The sequence below is a fragment of the Eurosta solidaginis genome, chromosome 2 (genome assembly GCF_040869045.1).
Source record: "Eurosta solidaginis isolate ZX-2024a chromosome 2, ASM4086904v1, whole genome shotgun sequence".
NCBI lineage: Eukaryota > Metazoa > Arthropoda > Insecta > Diptera > Tephritidae > Eurosta > Eurosta solidaginis.
The window spans coordinates 239,732,029-239,752,393 of record NC_090320.1 but is presented as its reverse complement, the minus strand read 5'-3'; the positions used below and the strand labels follow the sequence as shown (position 1 = coordinate 239,752,393).

General features: G+C 35.6%; 2 protein-coding genes across 4 annotated transcripts in view; one reads left to right on the top strand and one right to left on the bottom strand.

Annotated features, from left to right (window-relative positions):
• Nucleotides 1-20,365, top strand: part of Trpgamma (Transient receptor potential cation channel gamma) — a 362,261-nt gene that overhangs the window by 52,688 nt on the left and 289,208 nt on the right. The window lies entirely within an intron of this gene.
• Nucleotides 1-20,365, bottom strand: part of grp (serine/threonine-protein kinase grp) — a 138,553-nt gene that overhangs the window by 77,075 nt on the left and 41,113 nt on the right. Inside the window, exon 1 of one of the 3 annotated variants that reach the window (XM_067767344.1) lies at nt 13,303-13,870. The exons of the other annotated variants lie outside the window; for them this stretch is intronic. The gene's annotated coding sequence lies outside the window, so the exon portion shown is untranslated. Of the gene's footprint in view, nt 1-13,302; nt 13,871-20,365 lie in introns of those variants that run through there. 3 annotated transcript variants of the gene reach the window in all.

Here is a 20,365-nt window from a genome sequence, read left to right as displayed (position 1 = left end):
ATTTTATTGGTGAAAAATAAAATAAATAAAATAATTATAACCAAATATATAAAGGTAAAATATGGAATAAAGCGCACGCCACAAAAGACGTATTCAGAAAATGGAGAGGGAAAAGTTTGCGCGTAGATTGAAAGATGGAGAAAATGCGACGCTCCAAATTGAAACTCCAAATTATGCCGCAGGATCAGAGGTTATGAAATTGGTCAGCTCTCCTAGCATAGCACCAGAAGGCAATCATTTTTCGCCATCTTCGGAATTTAGTACATTCGGAATTTAGCATTTGCGTGAATAAAGAAACTAATATGATTTTTTTTATAAATTTTATGTTTTATTTTGCGTGGCTTCTTCTTCTCTAGCGATGGTTTCAAAAGTATTCTGCCCTAGCTACTCCAAGGAGTAATGCTTTGAGCCTACTTTCTTAAGTAATCTCCTGTAGGTAATCCATCGAGGGTGGTTTAACGAGTACTCTTTTGCTAGTATTCCAAGGAGTAATGTTTTGAGAGCAGTTTCACAAGTAATCTCTTGTCGGTACTCAGGAGCAGTTTAGAGAGTACTGTTCCGCAGATACTCCATAGAGTAGCTTTTCTGGAGTACTTTGGCATATGATCCTCTGTGGGTGCTCCACAACAAATGGAATACTCACAAACAAAGCGAGAGTGGGATCACCTACTCCTTTCCTAGGATAACGCAATGTTAATTGGAGCACATTTTTTGTATGAATACAGATTAGTTTTGGAGCACTCCTATACTCCAAAAGGAGTATTCCTTACAGGAGTACTCGCGTTTTTTGAAGGGAAACCAACTTAAGTCTTACTGCGTACGTGCAAAAAGTTTGCTAAATTTTGAAGCAACCCTGTATATAACTCAAATATGAGCGAAACGCAACAACTTACACAAACATAAACGATTTTAATACCCTCCACCTTTTTTTTTTGTTTAATTGAAAGCATACGCTCAAGAACTAGAAAAAAAGGAAGAAACATAAAACGATACGCAATAGTATTGTCTTGGCTGCTGGCAGCATAAAAGAGGATGTCATACCCTGCAACAGCAAAATGCCAACCAGCGCAGCGCGCCACATCGTTTTATCCGTTGCAACATAGCCAACCATTAAGAAAAAAAGAAAACGAAAAAAAAGTTGTCTTGCTGGAATTTCCACTTTGGCATTTTTTTCCTTCCTAGTCTTTTTCGATTTGCACCTATTCTGCGCGGTAAAAGTGTAGCTTCCATGGTCGTCAACGAAAAAATCGCAACAAAAAAAAACTAAAAAAGGAAATACTAAAAAATAAAAAAAGATCCGACAAGTTCAAGTCGTTATTGCTGTGGCGGCTGTGTCTTCGTCGTCTTTCAACGTCTTCGATCTACGAAAAAACCGAAAAAAACACGTTAAATTGAAATGCGCCACGAAAAAGTTGCAGGAGCGCGCTTAGCTCAAGAGTGAATAAAAAATAGAAAAAAGTAAAAACTTGTAGTGGCATTTACCTTGCAGCATGCAGCGGTGGCATGGATGACGATGCTGTTGCGCCTTTAAAAATGCATTTCTTGCGTCGCGCGCCTGGACCGATTCGCGCATATCAATTTTGTGCTGTTGCTATGCGCGCTCGCTCATGCAGCCAATGCAATTTCAATTCCAATGTCAATATTGTTGTTGCTGCTGCTGCTTGAGCGGATGTTGTTTTTGTTCTTATTGTTGGCATTTATTTGGTTAGTTGTTGTTGAACAACAATTCACAACGAGATTGCTCCCAATCAATTGCCTGCTGCCACCAAACTTTTCGGCCGGCATTGCACTTTGGCGCACAGTGGTACAATTTGAAGACATTTTTGCACAAAATCAAATATTATATGACGGTTAAAAGCCAGTATTGTCCAAAACCAAATGTAAAAGGCAAAACTTGATGGAAACGTTTAAAAGCAACATTGAACAATTTTTTTGAAGAAAATAATTTTTTGGCTTGCAGGCGTTTTTGGAATGTAAAAAAAGGAGTAGCTGTTTGTCCGAAAAAAAAAATGTATTTATCGCCCAAAATTAAGTTAAAAGAAGAAAAATAGAAAGACAACATAAAATAAAAACACGAAAAAAATCGAAATTTTGTGTACTGAATAGTGAACAAGAAAACATAGAGAAAACAATTTCTAAAAAGTTAAAAAACGTTTTTGAAAATTTTAATTTAGTAATATCCTCAGAAGGCTTCCCGGTGTAGCTCCATAATTAGATTATCACACGCCATTAGTAAATTTTGACAGGTGTCAAAGGGTTAAGCTCCCCTCAAGGGTGGACTGGAGGCGGACGGGGTGCAAACACTCAGAAAAAAATTTCTCCCGATTGAAGAAAAATGGGAATGAAATGGCACTTAAGAAATTCTCATTCGCATGGCCAAATTTCTTCAAAATGAGGAAAAATTCTTCAAATTGAGGATTTTTTTTTCATTTTGAAGAAATTTTGGCCATGCGAAGAAATTCTTAAGTGCCATTTCATTCAAGTTTTTTCTGAGTGAAGAACGGACGCAATTTCAATTTACAACGATGGTTCCAAAATGGACTGTGAGCATCTCAAGGTGTCACTGTCAGTTTGTCTTCCCAAATGGCTACTTTCATACAAGTAGAAGATCTGACTATAGAGAAGGAACGTACGCTCCTATTGGAGTACTCGGTGAGGGTGGGCGAGTTGTGCATTTACTCAAATAGGCATGCCGCGTGCAGGGCGCTTAACTCTCCCATCACTTCTTTTAAGGCCATCAACAGCTGCAAGCGGGAATGCTTCAAGCTGTAACCCTTGTATGGGTCCTTAAGTCACAGGAACATTGTGAGCAACGAGAAGGCGGAGGCGGTCGATATGCATCATCCACGTACATACATCTATCAAAAGACACATACATGGCAGATTCAAGGAGTTAGCGGTCGCCAACTGGTACTCCTCGAACACTTGCAACATAACCAAGCAAATCTGGCCGAATTGCGATAGTAGGAGAGCAGAGCACCCACTGAATAGGTGAAGGAAAGAAATTTTCAAAATGACAATCACGGGACATTGGTCGCTCGGTCTGGTTGCTGAGAGAATGGGAATCCCTTCAACAACATTTGCAGATGTTGCGGCGAACATAGCAGCGGAACTTCAGGAGAAACGAAACACCGACTAGCCATACTAAGCCAGAAGCAATTGCTTCCAGGAAAATGTTCATCAAAATGACGCCCCGTGCGCTACTTGGGCTGGGGTCTATGCTATACAGGAAGCACAGCAATCAACCAAAAACGAAGTTCAAAAAATTATCGGAAATAGTTTTTGATATCGGTTTCCGCTTGGAAAATTTATAGAGGCTTTTTATTCATATATCGCAAGTAAAATTAAATTGACGAAATTAAAAAAAAAAAAATAACCATACATGTACTTCTTTTAAAAAAGCATTTTTAAACACGAGCCAGACCCTTGCGCATCTTGCGCAACAAATCTAAAAGTCTCTTATCAAATATCAACAGAAATCAGCTGTTTCTATCAACCAATTAAAACTTACAGCTTGCGCTGCCATCTGACGTATGGGAGCAACTGCCGGCAATGCAGTGCACATATTCACAATAGTGCCATAGTACAAATAGATTTCTTTGTGTGCTCACAATCGTTTATTTTTCACAAATTATTTTAATAAAATATAGCTAAACAAAAGCACTACGACCAAAATTGCCCAAAGCTCGCTAATAGCCCAAATCTCCATCTTTACAACCAAAACTTTTGTTTATAGATTTGGATTCCAAATAAGAGTTAAAAAGGAACCCGTACATAAAAACAGCAATTAGAAATAATATATATGATTTGCGAGTCTACAGCTTTATAGCTTGCGTAATTTTAATTGCTTTTTTCAAATTTTTCTTCATGTACACTTGCGAGTCAAGTTGTATTTTTACTCTGCTCTAATTTAAAATTTTCATTGTTTATTTTCTTCTAAATTAATTTTTTTAATTTGAACAAAAAAAAAAACGTTAAACCATGCAAAGCAATAAAATTCAAGAAGTATTTGAAAATATTAAAAAAAAAAATTCCGAAACCCCAAAATCTTTGAAATTCAAAGTAAAGATTTGGAAATCATAAAAAAAAATTTTTGAATTTCCAAATTTTTTTGAAAACTTTTCCGAAATTGGTGTATATAGTTTTCGTTATAAAATTCATTTACTATAGTTTTAACAAATTTTTTTTACTGTTGTTTTCACCCGAAAAAATAAATAATAAGTTCAAAAATCAAGTTTCTAGAGGTTTCCAACTTGCATCTCTCTTGGATACTCGAAATACAATTTTTAAATTTTTGAAAGATCTATATCGCATTTTTGAGATATCTCGAGTTTTGAAAAGTTCTCATAAGCTATTCTGCACCTTAATACTCTTTAGAAATAGGGCCCTTACAGTCTACGTGTTATTTTAGATATTTACAATTATTGTTGTTTGTCGGTATATATTTTTTTTCCTGATAATTTCCTGACAACGATCAGCTTGATTTGTATTTTTTTTTTTTTAAATCAAAGGTAGTTCGAAAGAAATGCGACTTGAGTTTGATAATTTTCGAAGTTAGTGTTTCAAATTTTCCACCATATAATGAAGGAACAAATACCCACTGTGCGCTACAACGACAACACCAACAAACTAAGATATACAAAGATAGGCATGCATGCAGACCGGCTTTTTCAGCTTTTTTTTGCTTCAGGTACACAACCGGCCAATGGTCACATTAAATACAAATCATGTACGTTTGTCTTCTGGATGCTGCTTGGCATTTACCGGCATTTTTTGCAAAGTTTTATCTCTTTTCCTTTCATTTCCTTTTTATTCTACCTTTATGCGCCAACGATTTTTTGTTTCCTTTTTGGGTAGGCAAGCAACGCATTGTTCCTGCGGCGCGCGTTTTGTTTTTTTTTTTTTAGCAAAATTTCGCGCGCGCGCTCGCTCCATGCGCGCATGCGTCTTTTAACGGCCTTTTTCTCGTTGGTTGCGCGCATCATTGACCTTTGAATTGATTGGAAATGTTAAGAAATGGTTGCACGTAGGCATAGCCATTGCCATTAAACTCAAAATGTACGCCTTGCATTAAGTGCCTACGAATTTTATCCATTTCTACAACTAGGTTTCGCTAGTAATAGGCAGCAACAAAGCCGCCTTACAAGTTTATTTTTAGATATTTTTACCTTTGTAAGCCAGTTTGGAAATTGTCTGAGCTTTGTGTATTAACTACAGGAAGTATGTATGTATGTACTAATTTTCTGAAAATTTTAAATCTTAGAGAATAGATTTTTTTACCTTAAGTAGCACTTAATAGTCTAGACGTTTTTGCCGCAGTTCATACGCCACAATCGACTATTAAAACACAAAGTCCTTCCAATACGATTTTTTAACAAACAGCTGCGAGAATATGAACCAAATAAACTGTAATATGTGCTCCGACAGTAGAAGGCACAGTCGAAGTTTATTGAGTCACATACTGCTACCCAATATACTTAAAGGACGTTCTCGTTCTACTTAGTGAAAGCACGAAAGTCAAAAAGTTATTTGTTTTTCTGATTGCATATCTGTTCTTTCTATTATTTGTGAGTGTCATTGTAAACTGTGATTTAGATCCTATTGCTCTTTTATCACTGTTCAGTCACATTCACGGCTAGCAATCGCTGCGATTTAGAAGTCACAGCCAAAAATAAGTAAAGCTCGTTCAATTTCTGGTCAACGCTTAAGTTCTTCGGGAGGTCTCTTCTCTGAAACACTTTAAGAGAGCGCGGCTCTGACAACGCCCATGATTTCGAACTTTATATCACGAAGAGCATCATAAAGGATTCGAAATGTGAATATATTGCCCACTTGCATATTTTTAACTCAGGGTGAGGTTCTCATGAATCACACATTTCTGACAAATTTTAAAATGAACTCTGAGTTAAAAAGATAATTTGACGTTCGAAAAGCGTGCAAGAAAAATATTTTTTTGGCACCAATTTAAAAATATTAATAAACAATTAGGCCGAGCTTCTCTTCCAATTTGCGTTGGCCTCCTTCTTAATTTTCCTAGGGAGTGGACCTACATGTTTTACGCCGACTCCGAACGGCATCTGCACGGCAGATTAATTTTCACTGAGAGCTTTCTTCCATGGCAGAAATGCAATCGGAGTGTTTGCCAAATCACTGCCGAGGGGCGACCCCCCTTAGAAATCCCCTTCCTCTAATTGAAAAAACTTATTTCTAAATTTTTGATGTTTCTTTGCCCGGGGGTCGAACCCAGCATCTTCGGGTGGTAGGCGAAGCACGCCACCACCATCCCTAAGTCATACTGCCCTTAGCTTTTCGAAGGTCGATGGTACGGCCTTTCGCATATTCATTACAAACTTTTTAATATATCTAATATTTTAATATAACTTGCTATTTATTCATCTTACTTTCAATTAATTTTTCCTATTTTTTTTCCTTATTGTTTGGTTAGAATTTACTTCTTTAAGTACTAATTTTTATATTAATCTTTTCATTATTTACTTCTTTTTCTTTCCGCTTATTAATTTTAATTAAATCATTTTTTTTTTGTAATTTTCCTTTAATTTTTATTTTCAATTATTTTTCTATTTTTATTCTTTTACGTTCACGTTTTATTTATTTATTAACTTTTTGTTTTTAAGATAAATTTTAATTTATCCCCTTTTCAATATTTAATTTTTTTGTTTTTATATTTTGTTATAACATTGATGTATTTTAAAAATATTTTATATCTAATTTTTAATAGATATTGTTTTAATTTTTTGACTTGAATTAATTTACTTAAAATTGTTTTGTAGCTAACAGTTTTTGGATTAATTTGTTTTTATATTGATTTTCTTTTTAAACTATTTTATAGTCTTTAAGCATGTTTCTAATTTGTTTTTTTTTTTTTTTAATTTCATTTTTTTTATATATATACATTTTTTTATATATATTTTAAATTTTATTTCTTTATTTTTATATATTTCAAATTTTCATATTTTTATTTTTCAAAATTTTTTACTACTCTTCCAATTTTTGCATATCATTATTTATTTTGTAAAATTTTTTAATTTAAATTTTTTTCTTTGTTTTATTATTTTAGTATTTAAAATTTTTTATTTTCTTATATTTTAAAATTTTTAAAATTTAAAATTTTTATTGTATTTTTATTTTTTTTAATTTTTTTACTACATATCATTATTATTTTGTAATATTTTTTAATTTTTTTCTTCTTTGTTTTAATATTTTAATATTCTAAATTTTTTTATTTTCCTATATTATATATTTTTTGTAATTTTTATATATCATTATTTATTTTGTAATATTTTTTAAATTTTTTTGTTTTTGTTTACTCTTCTAATTTTTCCATATCATTATTTATTTTGTAATATTTTTTAAGTTTTTTTTTGTTTCAATATTTTTATATTTCAAAATTATTTTTATTTTATATTTTTTTTTATAATTTTTTTTTTATTATATTTTTTTCTTTTTCATAATTTTTTTTTAATATGTTTTACTATAAAAATTTTTCCATATTTTTAATTTGCATATTTTTACTTATTTTTGAATTTTTAGTTTTTTTTTAACATATTAATTTATTAAAATTCTTTATTCTTTTTATACTCAGCGTGCTTTGAGAGTATATTAACTTTAATTGGATAACGGTTGGTTGTACAGGTATAAAGGAATCGAGGTAGATATAGACTTCCATGTATCAAAATCATCAGTGTTGAAAAAAAATTTGATTTAGCCATGTCCGTCCGCCCGTCTGTCCGTTAACACGATAACTTGAGTAAATATTGAGACATCTTCACCAAATTTGGTACACGAGCTTATCTGGACCCAGAATTGGTATTGAAAATGAACGAAATCGGATGATAACCACGCCCTCTTTTTATATAACATATTGGAAAACACAAAAAACCCGATTATTTAGTAAATAATACAGCTAGAATGTTGAAATTTGACGTGTGGACTGATATTGAGACTCTTGGCACCGCCCACTTGTGATAAAGTCAATTTTACAAATATTATTAATCATAAATCAAAAATCGTTAAACCTATCGCAACAAAATTCGAAAGAGAGGTTGCCTTTAGTATAAGGAATGCGTCGAAGAAAAATTAACGAAATTGGTAAGGACAACGCCCACTTTTATATAAAAGATTTTTAAGAGGGTTGTGGACGAAGAAAATAAGCCATATCTTCTTTCTTTTCCCAAGTGGATTTATAACAATAAATAGGAAAAACTTTAAATTTAAAAAAATGGGCGTGGCACCGCCTTTTTTATACTAAGCAATTTTCTGTTTCGGGAGCCATAACTCGAAGAAAAATAAACGAATCGTATTAAAATTGGGTACACAAGTTTTCCTTATTGTAGAAAATATGTCTAGTAAAAATGGACAGGATCGATTAAAGATCACGGCAACTTAGATTTAAAACAAGTTTAAAAGGGTCGTAGATTAGAATAATAACCTATAACCTAGCAAAAAATAGTTTTGAATCAATGATATTTCACTTATCAAGTTTTATTGCAAGGGAAATGGGGAGACATTTTTTTTAAGCGGGCGGTGCCACGTGTTATGTAGAAAAGTAATTTATGTGGAACGAAATGTGCAATTGAAGCTCACGCTGATTATATGTTGTTCGGTTACACCCGAACTTAAGACACCTTTACTTGTTTTATTTTGTTTTACTTTTTAACTGTTAAATGTAAGGACCCAAACTATTAGTCGTTATATAATAAAGGCCGTTTCCGTACTTTTTATTTAATAGTTCGAAAGAAATTGGTAAATCCGAACATTTATTTCATAAGTCCGAAAAAAAGTTAAATAAGGGCTTTTATTTTTAAACGGTTTTATTTAGTTGAGCAGAGCTCATAGAGTATATTAACTTTGATTGCATAACGGTTGGTTGTACAGGTATAAAGGAATCGAGATAGATATAGACTTCCATATATCAAAATCTTCAGTATCGAAAAAAAATTAGATTTAGCCATGTCCGTCCGTCCGTCCGTTAACACGATAACTTGAGTAAATTTTGAGGTATCTTGATAAAATTTGGTATGTAAGTTCCTGGGCATTCATCTCAGATCGCTATTTAAAATGAACGAAATCGGACTATAACCACGCCCATTTTTTCGATATCGAAAATTTCGAAAAACCGAAAAAGTGCGATAATTCATTACCAAAGACGGATAAAGCGATGAAACTTGGTAGGTGAGTTGAACTTATGACGCAGAATAGAAAACCAGTAAAATTTTGGACAATGGGCGTGGCACCGCCCACTTTTAAAAGAAGGTAATTTCAAAGTTTTGCAAGCTGTAATTTGGCAGTCGTTGAAGATATCATGATAAAATTTGGCAGGAACGTTACCCCTATTACTATATGTATGCTTAAAAAAAATTTTAACAAAAAAATTTACATCTTTACAGAATATAAGTAAATTATGTCAAAATTCAACTCCAGTAATGATATGGTGCAACAAAATACAAAAAAAAAAGAAAATTTCAAAATGGGCGTGGCTCCGCCCTTTTTCATTTAATTTGTCTAGGATACTTTTAATGCCATAAGTCGAACAAAAATTTACCAATCCTTGTGAAATTTGGTAGCGGCTTAGATTCTAGGACGATAATTATTTCCTGTGAAAAAGGGTGAAATCGGTTGAAGCCACGCCCAGTTTTTATACACAGTCGACCGTCTGTCCTTCCGCTCGGCCGTTAACACGATAACTTGAGCAAAAATCGATATATCTTTACTAAACTCAGTTCACGTACTTATCTGAACTCACTTTATCTTGGTATTAAAAATGGGCGAAATCCGCCTATGACCACGCCCACTTTTTCGATATCGAAAATTACGAAAAATAAAAAATGCCATAATTATATACCAAATACGAAGAAAGGGATGAAACATGGTAATAGGATTGGTTTATTGACGCAAAATATAACTTTAGAAAAAACTTTGTAAAATGGGTGTGACACCTACCATATTAAGTAGAAGAAAATGAAAAAGTTCTGCAGGGCGAAATCAAAATCCCTTCGAATCTTGGCAGTAATACTGTTCGTGGTATTACATATATAAATAAATTAGCGGTACCCTACAGATGATGTTCTGGGTCACCCTGGTCCACATTTTGGTCGATATCTCGAAAACGCCTTCACATATACAACTACCACCACTCCCTTTTAAAACCCTCATTAATGCCTTTCATTTGATACCCATATCGTACAAACAAATTCTAGAGTCACCCCTGGTCCACCTTTATGGCGATATCTCGAATAGGCGTTCACCCATAGAACTAAGGCCCACTCCCTTTTAAAATACTCATTCACACCTTTTATTTGATACCCATATCGTACAAACACATTATAGAGTCACCCCTGGTCCACCTTTATGGCGATATCTCGAAAACGCGTCCACCTATAGATCTAAGGCCCACACCCTTTTAAAATACTCATTATCACCTTTCGTTTGATACCCATATCGTACAAACAAATTCTAGAGTAACTCCTCTTCCACCTTTATGGCGATATCTCGAAAAGACGTCCACCTATAAAACTAAGGCCCACTCCCTTTTAAAATACTCATTAACACCTTTCATTTGATACCCATATCGTACAAACAAATTCTAGAGTCAGCCCCGGTCCACGTTTATGGCGATATCCCTAAATGGCGTCCACCTATAGAACTGTGGCCCACTGCCTCTTAAAATACTCTTTAATACCTTCCATTTGATACACGTGTCATACTAACACATTCCAGGGTTACCCTAGGTTCATTTTCCCAATGGTGATTTTCCCTCATTTTGTCTCCATAGCTCTCAGCTGAGTATGTAATGTTCGGTTACACCCGAACTTAGCCTTCCTTACTTGTTTTAAATTAATAATGAACAATGAGTTCAAATAAAATGACCCAAGGCGAACATGTTTTCAAATTGTCCTCAAGTTTTTTAAAATGCTAATTACCCACAAAGGTGCGCTTTTTTTATATTTTATATTGCGATTGGCTGAAAGAATAAGCGAAATCAGTGATGCAAAATCCTTTAGTAGGTTCTAGGCGCATAAACACTCCTTTGAAATGTTTCTTACCTCATACTTAAGTTGAGGATGTATATACATATGTACGTATGAGGAGGGTTTGAAAAATTACTTGGGCTTACATTAAAACATCCGTTATTTGTGAAACTATACAATAGCGTTTGGAATGTTAATTTAGATTTTCACACTTCATCCTTGAACACCCAAGTCTCCCGGTTAGACATTTCCTAATGTTGGCGGCCCTATCCAAAACTAGTCCTTTGGAGTGAATCACATTGATTATAGCCTATCAACCAAGTTTAAATATGACCTACACGTTACGACTCCTTTTACAAATGTGAATACGTAGGCACATATATTTACCAGGTGAGGCTTTGTCCTTCGCAAGAACACTCAAAGTGGTGAAGCAAAAGCTTTCCCAATACAGTCGAACTAATGACCGTGTATGCTGCTACCCACATGGTGGACAGTCGAACTAGTCTGAAAACTGAAGCTACGCGGTCATCCATAATCCATAATGAGCTCTTATATCATAAGGCTGGAAAACAGCAGTTAACATCTTTCAACTTAAAATCGGTCGACTTTCATTCTAAAATATCGCTTTGGTTTAACGAAGACTATTGAAATCAATGTTATGAACACAAACGTCTGCAAACTTTGGTCTACATTTTAAAAAATTTATCCAGGGTCCTTGTAAAATTTTAATTATGTAGATGCGCCGAGGATTATACGATTTTCACTCATGAGATACGCAATGACATCCACTTAGACTGCGAGGGCGGAATACTTGGCTGAATAGTCACTCCCTAACGTTTAAGGGTGTTTCCCTCGGCAGCATAGCGCGACAAAAACATCCGTTAGAAATTCTTAGGAGCTACACCTAGAGCTTTTAGCAAAGTGACGTCGACGAAGGTATGAAGTTCAAGTCGCAGTCCTATAGCTTCTATGCTGGCATATGATGTGAGGGCCAGGAGGCGTGGTAGCGACTGATGGTCGGGATTGCTACTGTTCGCACATAGGGAATTGTAGCTCGAAAAAACTGGATGCGCCATGTGCCACGAGAGTCATGAGTATTAATAGACCATTAATAGCAACCGTAAGTCGCTTTTGTGCGTGACCGCCAAGGAGCCACAAATGATTTACAGAAATTGAGTTTGCGACGTATATTAGGAGTTAACCCCAGGTGAAACTACGCTTTGCACGAGATATACAGATAAAAGTGTGACCATTTTATGTATCTCTATTTCTTTTCAGCATACGCAGCAGTACCGTTTCCAAAGGTTGGGGTTAGGTATGAGGCAAAAATACCGGAACTTTCCGAAATGGCCAAAACGTTGATTTCACATACAAACAAAACCTTTACTCAATATTATTTTTTTAAATAGAAAAATCAAATTTGGTAAAGAACACCGGCGTACGCCGACGCGCCGCCCACGCCGCCGGTACATAATAGAGCCTACGCCGCCGCCGCCGATAAAGTGGTCGGCGTAAACCTCTAGTATGTACCATATTACATTTATTCTTCAACATTTTTGTGCAGCTACTTCGTATTGTTTCGACAATTTTGTGAAAGTTGCTTTTTCAACCAGATCTTTTATCTTTTCTTGCAGTTTTCATAAGTCTTATCTACTTTTTACTTTTTTTTAAATTTATTTTAGTTTTTTTTTAACAAAATAAAATATAAAATTTTTGCTATTCGTACGGAAAATTCAGTACAAAAATGTCGGGCTTTTGTTTTATATTTCCATTTTCAAAATATAAACTATTTTGTATTTGTAAAAAAAGTCGCAGCATTAAGCATCAGTAACCCTGTATAGAGCAGAAATAAAATGTGCATAACTGCGATTGAATGTCTTTCCGTACCTGTCTTTATGTATATCTTTTAGTATGTGTATACCGTAGTTTTTGTCCATTGGTATGTATGTATAAGGTGCATAAGAGCGCCGCCGCTGCTGCCATAGGGCGTGTATCCTCGAAAGGTAGGCAGCAACTACTTCTTGTGCAAAAAAAAAAAAAAATAAAATTCAAAAAACTCGTTTAGTAGTAGATAGAATTGAAATTATTGTTTTTTTCGTATTGATTTTTCTTTAATTTAAATTAAAAAATCAAAATTCAGATTTTGAATTAGCGAAAAAAATTATTAAAACAAAAAACTTAAATTTTGAGAAATCAAAAAAAAAAAAAAATTAAAATTATAAAAAAATGTATTGAATATTAAACAAAAATTTTTAGCATTTCATTAATTTCGTATTCATTTAAAAATTAATTAAACAAAAAAAAAATTACTTACATGTCTTGTGCGCCAATCAAAAGGCCGATCGGCGTCGTTCGACCTCAACCACCGGCTTTGCTCCATTTTGCTTTGCAAATACTCGCAGTTCTCCACTTAATTGTGGTAAACCAATAATTGCTGTTCGTTGCATTAAACATTTTTCCGCACAACTTAATGTTCATCATTTATTTAATTAAGTTTAATACGAAAAAAAAAGTTTTTTTTAAATGCGGTTTTCTTATTTCTTTATATACAAATTGCGCTTCAACCACAAAACTCCAATGACGGTCACACGAGTGGCCTGTCCTCTGTCTACGCAACTGCACAGACAAAATTGTCATTTACAGTCGTTGTTGTTGCTGGTAGGTATCTATACCACAAGTTCCATTTCTGTGCGACGTAACTTTTTTTTTTTAACGTTTAACACTGAAGTTTTCGAATTGAAAAGTGCACTCTAGCCTTTGGACCACAAGAAAAAAATATATCCAGCTCAAGGAGAGAAAATATAATTTTTTTTTTTTTTGTAATGCAAAGGAAAAAAATTTGGATATTTAAGCTGATAACCGATTCCTTTCGTTACGAGCAAGTGCCAAAGTTAAACTGCAAAACCGCCAACTGGCACAAAACGGCAATTGCGTTCCGCATCATCATTTTCAACGACGTCGCTGTCTCTGCTGCCAACGTCAACGTCCTCGTGACGACAGCCAACGAACACACGAGCAGGAGGCAAACGAAATAACAAATAAGCGAATGAGGGGGAGCAAGAGTACGCCATTGAGCAAGGGATCAACTGCCGGTCTAAAAGGCAGGCAAAACCTGTGCCAAAAAGGCAGGAAAGCAGTAGCATAGACACAACTGGAGCAGGTGAGGGTAGGAAAGGTAACAACAGCAAAAATGGAAAAACAACAAATAGCAAGCATCGGGATAATAGAGGCAGAAAGAGCAGCAGCCGCAGCATCCGAGCGCTTCAACAGCCTTCGGCTTAACGTACGCACACATACATACATAGGTTGGGGTCGAGCGCAGGAGCGAGCGTGCAAAGGGCTCCAAACAGCCAACGACGAACGCCTTTAACAATGAAGTATGTACCAGGTTTCGTGTGTGCAAATGTTTGTGTGTGCGCGTTTATGTGCCTACCATACAAAAAATCGTGCGACTAGTTCCTAACGAGAGTGGTCTGGCATTGTTCTCATTCGTCGACAAGGGGATTCAATTGTTGGTATTAGGTCAGGTTATGATGATGTGGCTGCCCGATTAGGCCAGTGACATTAGGGTCGTTGTGATATCACGAAAGGACACCATTATCTTCTCTTCTAACCATCTTGAGAAGCTGATTAAAACTGACAGCTTCTTCCTGTCATACTCCACGACCTGGCGCAGATTATCCAGAAAGACAGCTCCTAGAAAGCGCTGCTTTGAAACAACACCTTTTCCTCCTCTATATCCTCTTTACAACGCCTACAGCAACGACGAAAAGGCGCTCCTAACCTCTCTATCGAGTTCGTATGCAATGCAATTTCCCTCATATCCTTGTGCACCGGGACCTATGTAAAGGGTACACAGTTCTGTTGGGCTCTCTTGAAGAGATCGGCGATAGTTTAGTATTAGTTAAGAATTAAACGAGCAATTGGGGTTAGTCAGTTTGAAATTTGTTCTAGCTCATTTTAAGAAACAATAAATAACGGCAGAGAAATGGGTAAAAATAAAAAAATAAAATACTAGTACCCTATGTTCCGTTATTTTTGTTATTGCCTTATTTTTCTACAATACCAATATGAAAAAAATTACAAATATTGTATTAGAGTTTAAAGATGTTATAAAATCATTATGAATTCCGTACGGGAAGGAAGAGGGCTTGTCCGACAGTACCCGTAGACTACGAAAAAATCTGTCTGACATTACCGAAGGCATACAAAGAGTACCTGCCGAACAGTCCCGTAAGGGTATAGGTTAGGTTAGGTTGAACTGGCTGGTCCATGAGAACCTCACATAGACTGAATCAGTCAGTAGTGTTACCAGAAGCTTGTTTTAACGACCAAACTGAAAAAACCCTATCAAAAACCAGGACCTATGTTATAAAATACCTTCGTCCTCTTGGCAAATGCTAAATTCTTCCTGGGGCTTAAGCCACTTGCTGCTTCTAGATCTGACAGCTGTATGACTCCTAATAGCTGGAGTCTTAGCCTGGCAAGCGCAGGGCACGAGCACAGAACGTGCTCGTTCGTTTTCTCCTACAACCCGCACTTCTTACATCTGCAATCAGTGGCCAAGCCTAATTTAAAGTCATGTGACGCCAGAAGGCAGTGTACAGTCAGAATACCCGTCATGAGTCTACAGTCCTCTCTTTTTAATGATAGAAGCAACTTTGTTAGTCTAAAGTTGTAAGACCGACACATAATCTTCGACACTTTACAGCCCCGCGCTTGAACCCACGCCTTTCCCGCTTGGTCGATCATGTGCACCTCGCGCCTTCGCTTAAATTGGCCCAGTCTGATTGGGACGTCTAAGTCTAATTGGGATCTGATAAGCCAACAGGGATTACTCGCAGCCTTATAAAAGATCAAAACTGGCTATAGTCGCATATTCCTTTGCACCTCAACCCGCATTCTGGTCGCATTTTTTGCAGGTTAGTTAAGCATCGTTTTGCCGTCACATATACATATATGTATAAATATACATACATGTGTACAGCGGAGCTCGTGCTCAGCTTGATGCTTTGTAAACCACCCATAGGTATACATGAGAATTTATCAATGTTTCGTCGGGAGTCATCGCAGGTCGTTTTCGTGTTTCCAACTACAACACCTTAATAGTCATTCATCACCAACTCGTACGCAGCCTCTTAAGAACATACAAAACAGGAACAATGGCTATGGTAACGACTTCTGCAGTCTCCACTGCTATGTGTGTGTACTAGTATTGCATACAAAAACAAGCAAGCTGTTTTCTACCTCCCAAACAAACTCTTAAAACATTTTTATATTGTCCTCCTTGACAGAGCTTAGCATAATCTTTTAAACATCCACCAACGCCAAACAGAATTTTGAGAACTCTTTGCACTCTTGGACGCATATTCTCTCACAGTTCTTACATTGGTTGCTGTTGTTATTTTTTAGTTAAACCAACAACCGGCTGTGCTAAACTGTGACTCCCTTAACACCTGTACTTCAACGTTTGCCATATTCCTTATATTCCAATTCGTTTTGACAGCTCCCAAATATCATCATGATGTTCGTTAGCATTGGTACAGACTTCATAGCCAACAATAACCTCATCATCAGCAAATGCAACTTCATCATATTTCAAGTCATCATCCTCATGTTCATCTTTCGCATCTTCTTGCTATATATTTCCTTTTACATCTTTGGCTTCACACCCATCTTCGTTTTCGATTACTTGGCGTGCTCTAAAGGTGTTGTATTAGCAGCAGCTGTGTTGCAGACAAACGGTCGTTTGGTTGGTTGGTCGGTCGTGTCGAGAACGGTTAATGCAGTCAACCTTTGACAATTCATTCGTTTGGCAAACTCGTTAAGGCAAAATAAAGCCTACAAGCGTTGGTACAAAAAGAAAAATGTAGAAGGAAGATACAATAGTTTTGCTTAGTATCATTTGTGCCAGCTGCCTAACAACCCAACAAGCCAAACAAATGCAATGAAGGATTGGAATTGGTAAGACGTTAATAAATGCATATATAAAACATGCGAAAAAAAGAACTGAGCAGGTGAGGAATGTTTTAAAGACGGTTCGAGAAGGGGCACGTCGTCAAGCTCATGTTTCTGTAATCATAAATAGAAAAAAGCTTCTTGATATATAAGGATTCACCGCCAACGTGCAGAAGACGGATCCAATCTTATTTACTATGAAGTCCCGAATCGGTCTAGGCCTAAGCGTGGAGGGGCAACTCTGCAGGAAAAACAATGCAAACCATATTCTAATAATTATCTACGGTCATAGTAGTATAGCGTCATTTAACATGAGGCGAACACCTGATCCCGTGTCTTAATTTCGATGAAGACAAAAGAGTCACAATAGAGGTGGAATGGTGAAGCAAGCAAGCGACAATAGCGGAAGATACGGAGGTCATCAATGACTTCGAACTAATGGCCTGCGGTGTACTGTGCACACATTTCTACAAATTTCTAGTATTTAGGAAGAGGACTGGGTTATATAATATTATGGATCCTGCCCTTCGAATTCAAACCTTTGCTAATACTATTTACAAACACACACGAAATTGGCAATTTATACCATTTGGGCAATTTACTACGCAATTTATCATATAAAAAATTGTAATAATAAATTACCAATTTGAAAAAAAAATTGACTAATAAATTATTTTAAACTGCAAATGCAACCTTGTAAAGTGTGTTTATTGATTAGATTTAAACGTCAGTTACGCATGGCTCAACTATATGGTTGGCTCATCTCATCAGCTGATTTGATTTTTTTCATTTCACTGGAGTAGGGATTGTCAAAGGAAGATGGCAAACTCAAAATGAAACCAAAACATTGAACACATTTTCTTACAACACACACAAATTTCAAAGTTTTAATGTTTTCATTCTATTCTATTCGCCTAATACCAACACGCACATATTGACAGTCTAAACAAAGGTATGTTGCTGCTGTAGAGATGAGCCAACCAGCTATCAAATTACTATTGTGTAAGCTAAATTGAGTTGTATGAACGCCACTGAATTTAAATCGAAATTGCGTCAATTTATTTTTCTGTTTGAACATATATAACGCTAAAACTTCATAGCCAAAATTTGTAAAACAGTATCAAGTGCGCAGAAAAGTATACTTTTACATAGGGATAACCGGGCTATATTCCTTATGCTCATATGGTTCTAAATATTGCATACTTTTCTATGCATTTAATACTGATTTAGATTTTTTTTGGCGATTTAGTTTTAGCGTTAGCGATCGTTCAAATTTGGGGGCTGGTTCCTGATATGATTTTTAACTTTGGTCATCAAACAAAACTTGTTGTAGCACTATGGAAACGTTCAATTTATTCAAGATTCTTAGAAATAATATGATTCCAGCTCCACCTAACGGTATTTTCTTTGCGTATTATAATTCCCCATTCGCCATTTAAATCCTCACGATGCGTTCTCGAGTTATAGAAGGTCACGCACGCAGTGTAACTTACTTTTACCTATACATAGACTAGCAAACCTTTCCTCGAACGGATTAGTCTAATTTAGGGATAATTACAAAGTAATCTAAATCATTCTTTCTGCCGATTTTCCTTCATCTGTCTCTTTATTTTCTTCGTAGTTGAACTCTGGCTCTAACCGTCTTCTTTTTTTTCTTCTTTCTCTCCCTTTCCATCGCCTTCTGCGTCATTTCACTCCATTCACTTGTCCACATCCGTTCTGTGCCTTCTCAGTTTTCATTTTCCTTCCCTCACGCGTCTTCTGCCTCTCCCTCTCTCTTAGCGGCTTCCTCTATTGACTCTCCATTTGACTCTTACTACACTTTTTTTCCTTTCGGTTCCTCCTTCCTTTTTAAAACTTATGAGGTAAGATCGTTGCTTAGTCGGATTTTACACTGAAAGAAAAATTCTGGCAAATTCAACCGATATTACTGTCAATTTTTATCCATAGCGAATAGCTTTTCAACCAACAAAAAAAAAAAAAAAAAAATCAGCAAAGGTAAGCTACAGCTGTTTAAAAAGAAATAATAACAATAAATACAACGAGCCGGACCCGTGCGGATCTTGCGCAACCAATATAAAAGCCTCTTATCAAATATCAACAGAAATCAGCTGTTCTATCAATCAATTAAAACGTACAGCTTACGCTGCCATGTGGCGTATGGTAGCAACTGCCGGTAATGCAGTGCAAATATTCACAATAGTGCCATAGTACAAATATATTTCTTTGTGTGCTCACATTCGTTTATTTTTAACAAACAAAAGCACTACGACCAAAACTGCCCAAAGCTCGCTAATAGCCCGAGTCTCCATCTTTACAACCAAAACGTTATTTCTAGATTTGGATTCCAAATAAGAGCGAAAAAGGGACCCGTATATAAAAATAGCAATTAGAAATTATTTATATGTTTAGGCAATTCACGAGGTGCTAAGCTTTAATCAAATTTTATATTGGAGACCATGGAAACAGCTTAAATCTTAGATTTTACATGAAAGAGAGACTCTTGTGAATTAATAGCCCAATTTTTTGCGAGGCGACCCCGCTGGTAAATTTTTCTCTTATCGAATAAACCTTCTTTTAAAGATTTTTATGTTGCTTTTTCCAGGCTTTGATCAGCAGATTTTCGGTGTGGTAGGCGTAGCACGCTACTATTACACTACGGTGGCCGCCTAGCTCTACTTTGTAAACTAACGACTATTAATGTCAAACTATAAATACCAATGAAAACTGTTAACAGATATTCTTCAACATTAATATAGTAGTATACGATAGTTATACGAACAAATTAGTGAGCGACATGAGCGTAAGTTTCTCTTTAGCTGATGTATTTGTATAATGTTGACAGTTGTTCACTGTTGAAAAATCAGTTAGATTGTTTGAGAATATGTCATCTTTACAGAATATTGTTAACTTGAGACCAAGAGTTACTCCTTTGTCAAAATAGATTAACAGATTATTTCTTTTGACAAAACACAATCGGTTGAATTTACCATAATGCTATAAATTTCACAGAATGTCTGTTAATTCAAGAACAAAACACCCCAATTTGTCGATTCTACTAGCGTCATATTTACAACTGTTAACAATAAAAATGTGTGACATACCTATAGACACATCTGTGATGAACCTTAACTCGGCATCGGACTCGGAGAATCTAGCCGAACATGTAATTTATTAGGTAAATTTATGCTCTTTTTGCTTGACTGTGGTTGTAGCTATCAACTCGAAACGCAGCAATAAATGATAAATTGTATGTGCTTTGTTATGATAAGCAAATGATAAATGTTATATTCACGCACCTGCTCTACAAGCTATAAAATTTTTACTTTTACGTTAATGATGATGGCTTTCTAAGCAAAGTATGTTAAATTCAAGTTCCTCTCCAGCAAGAGATAAAGAGATTTTGAAATTCATCAAAA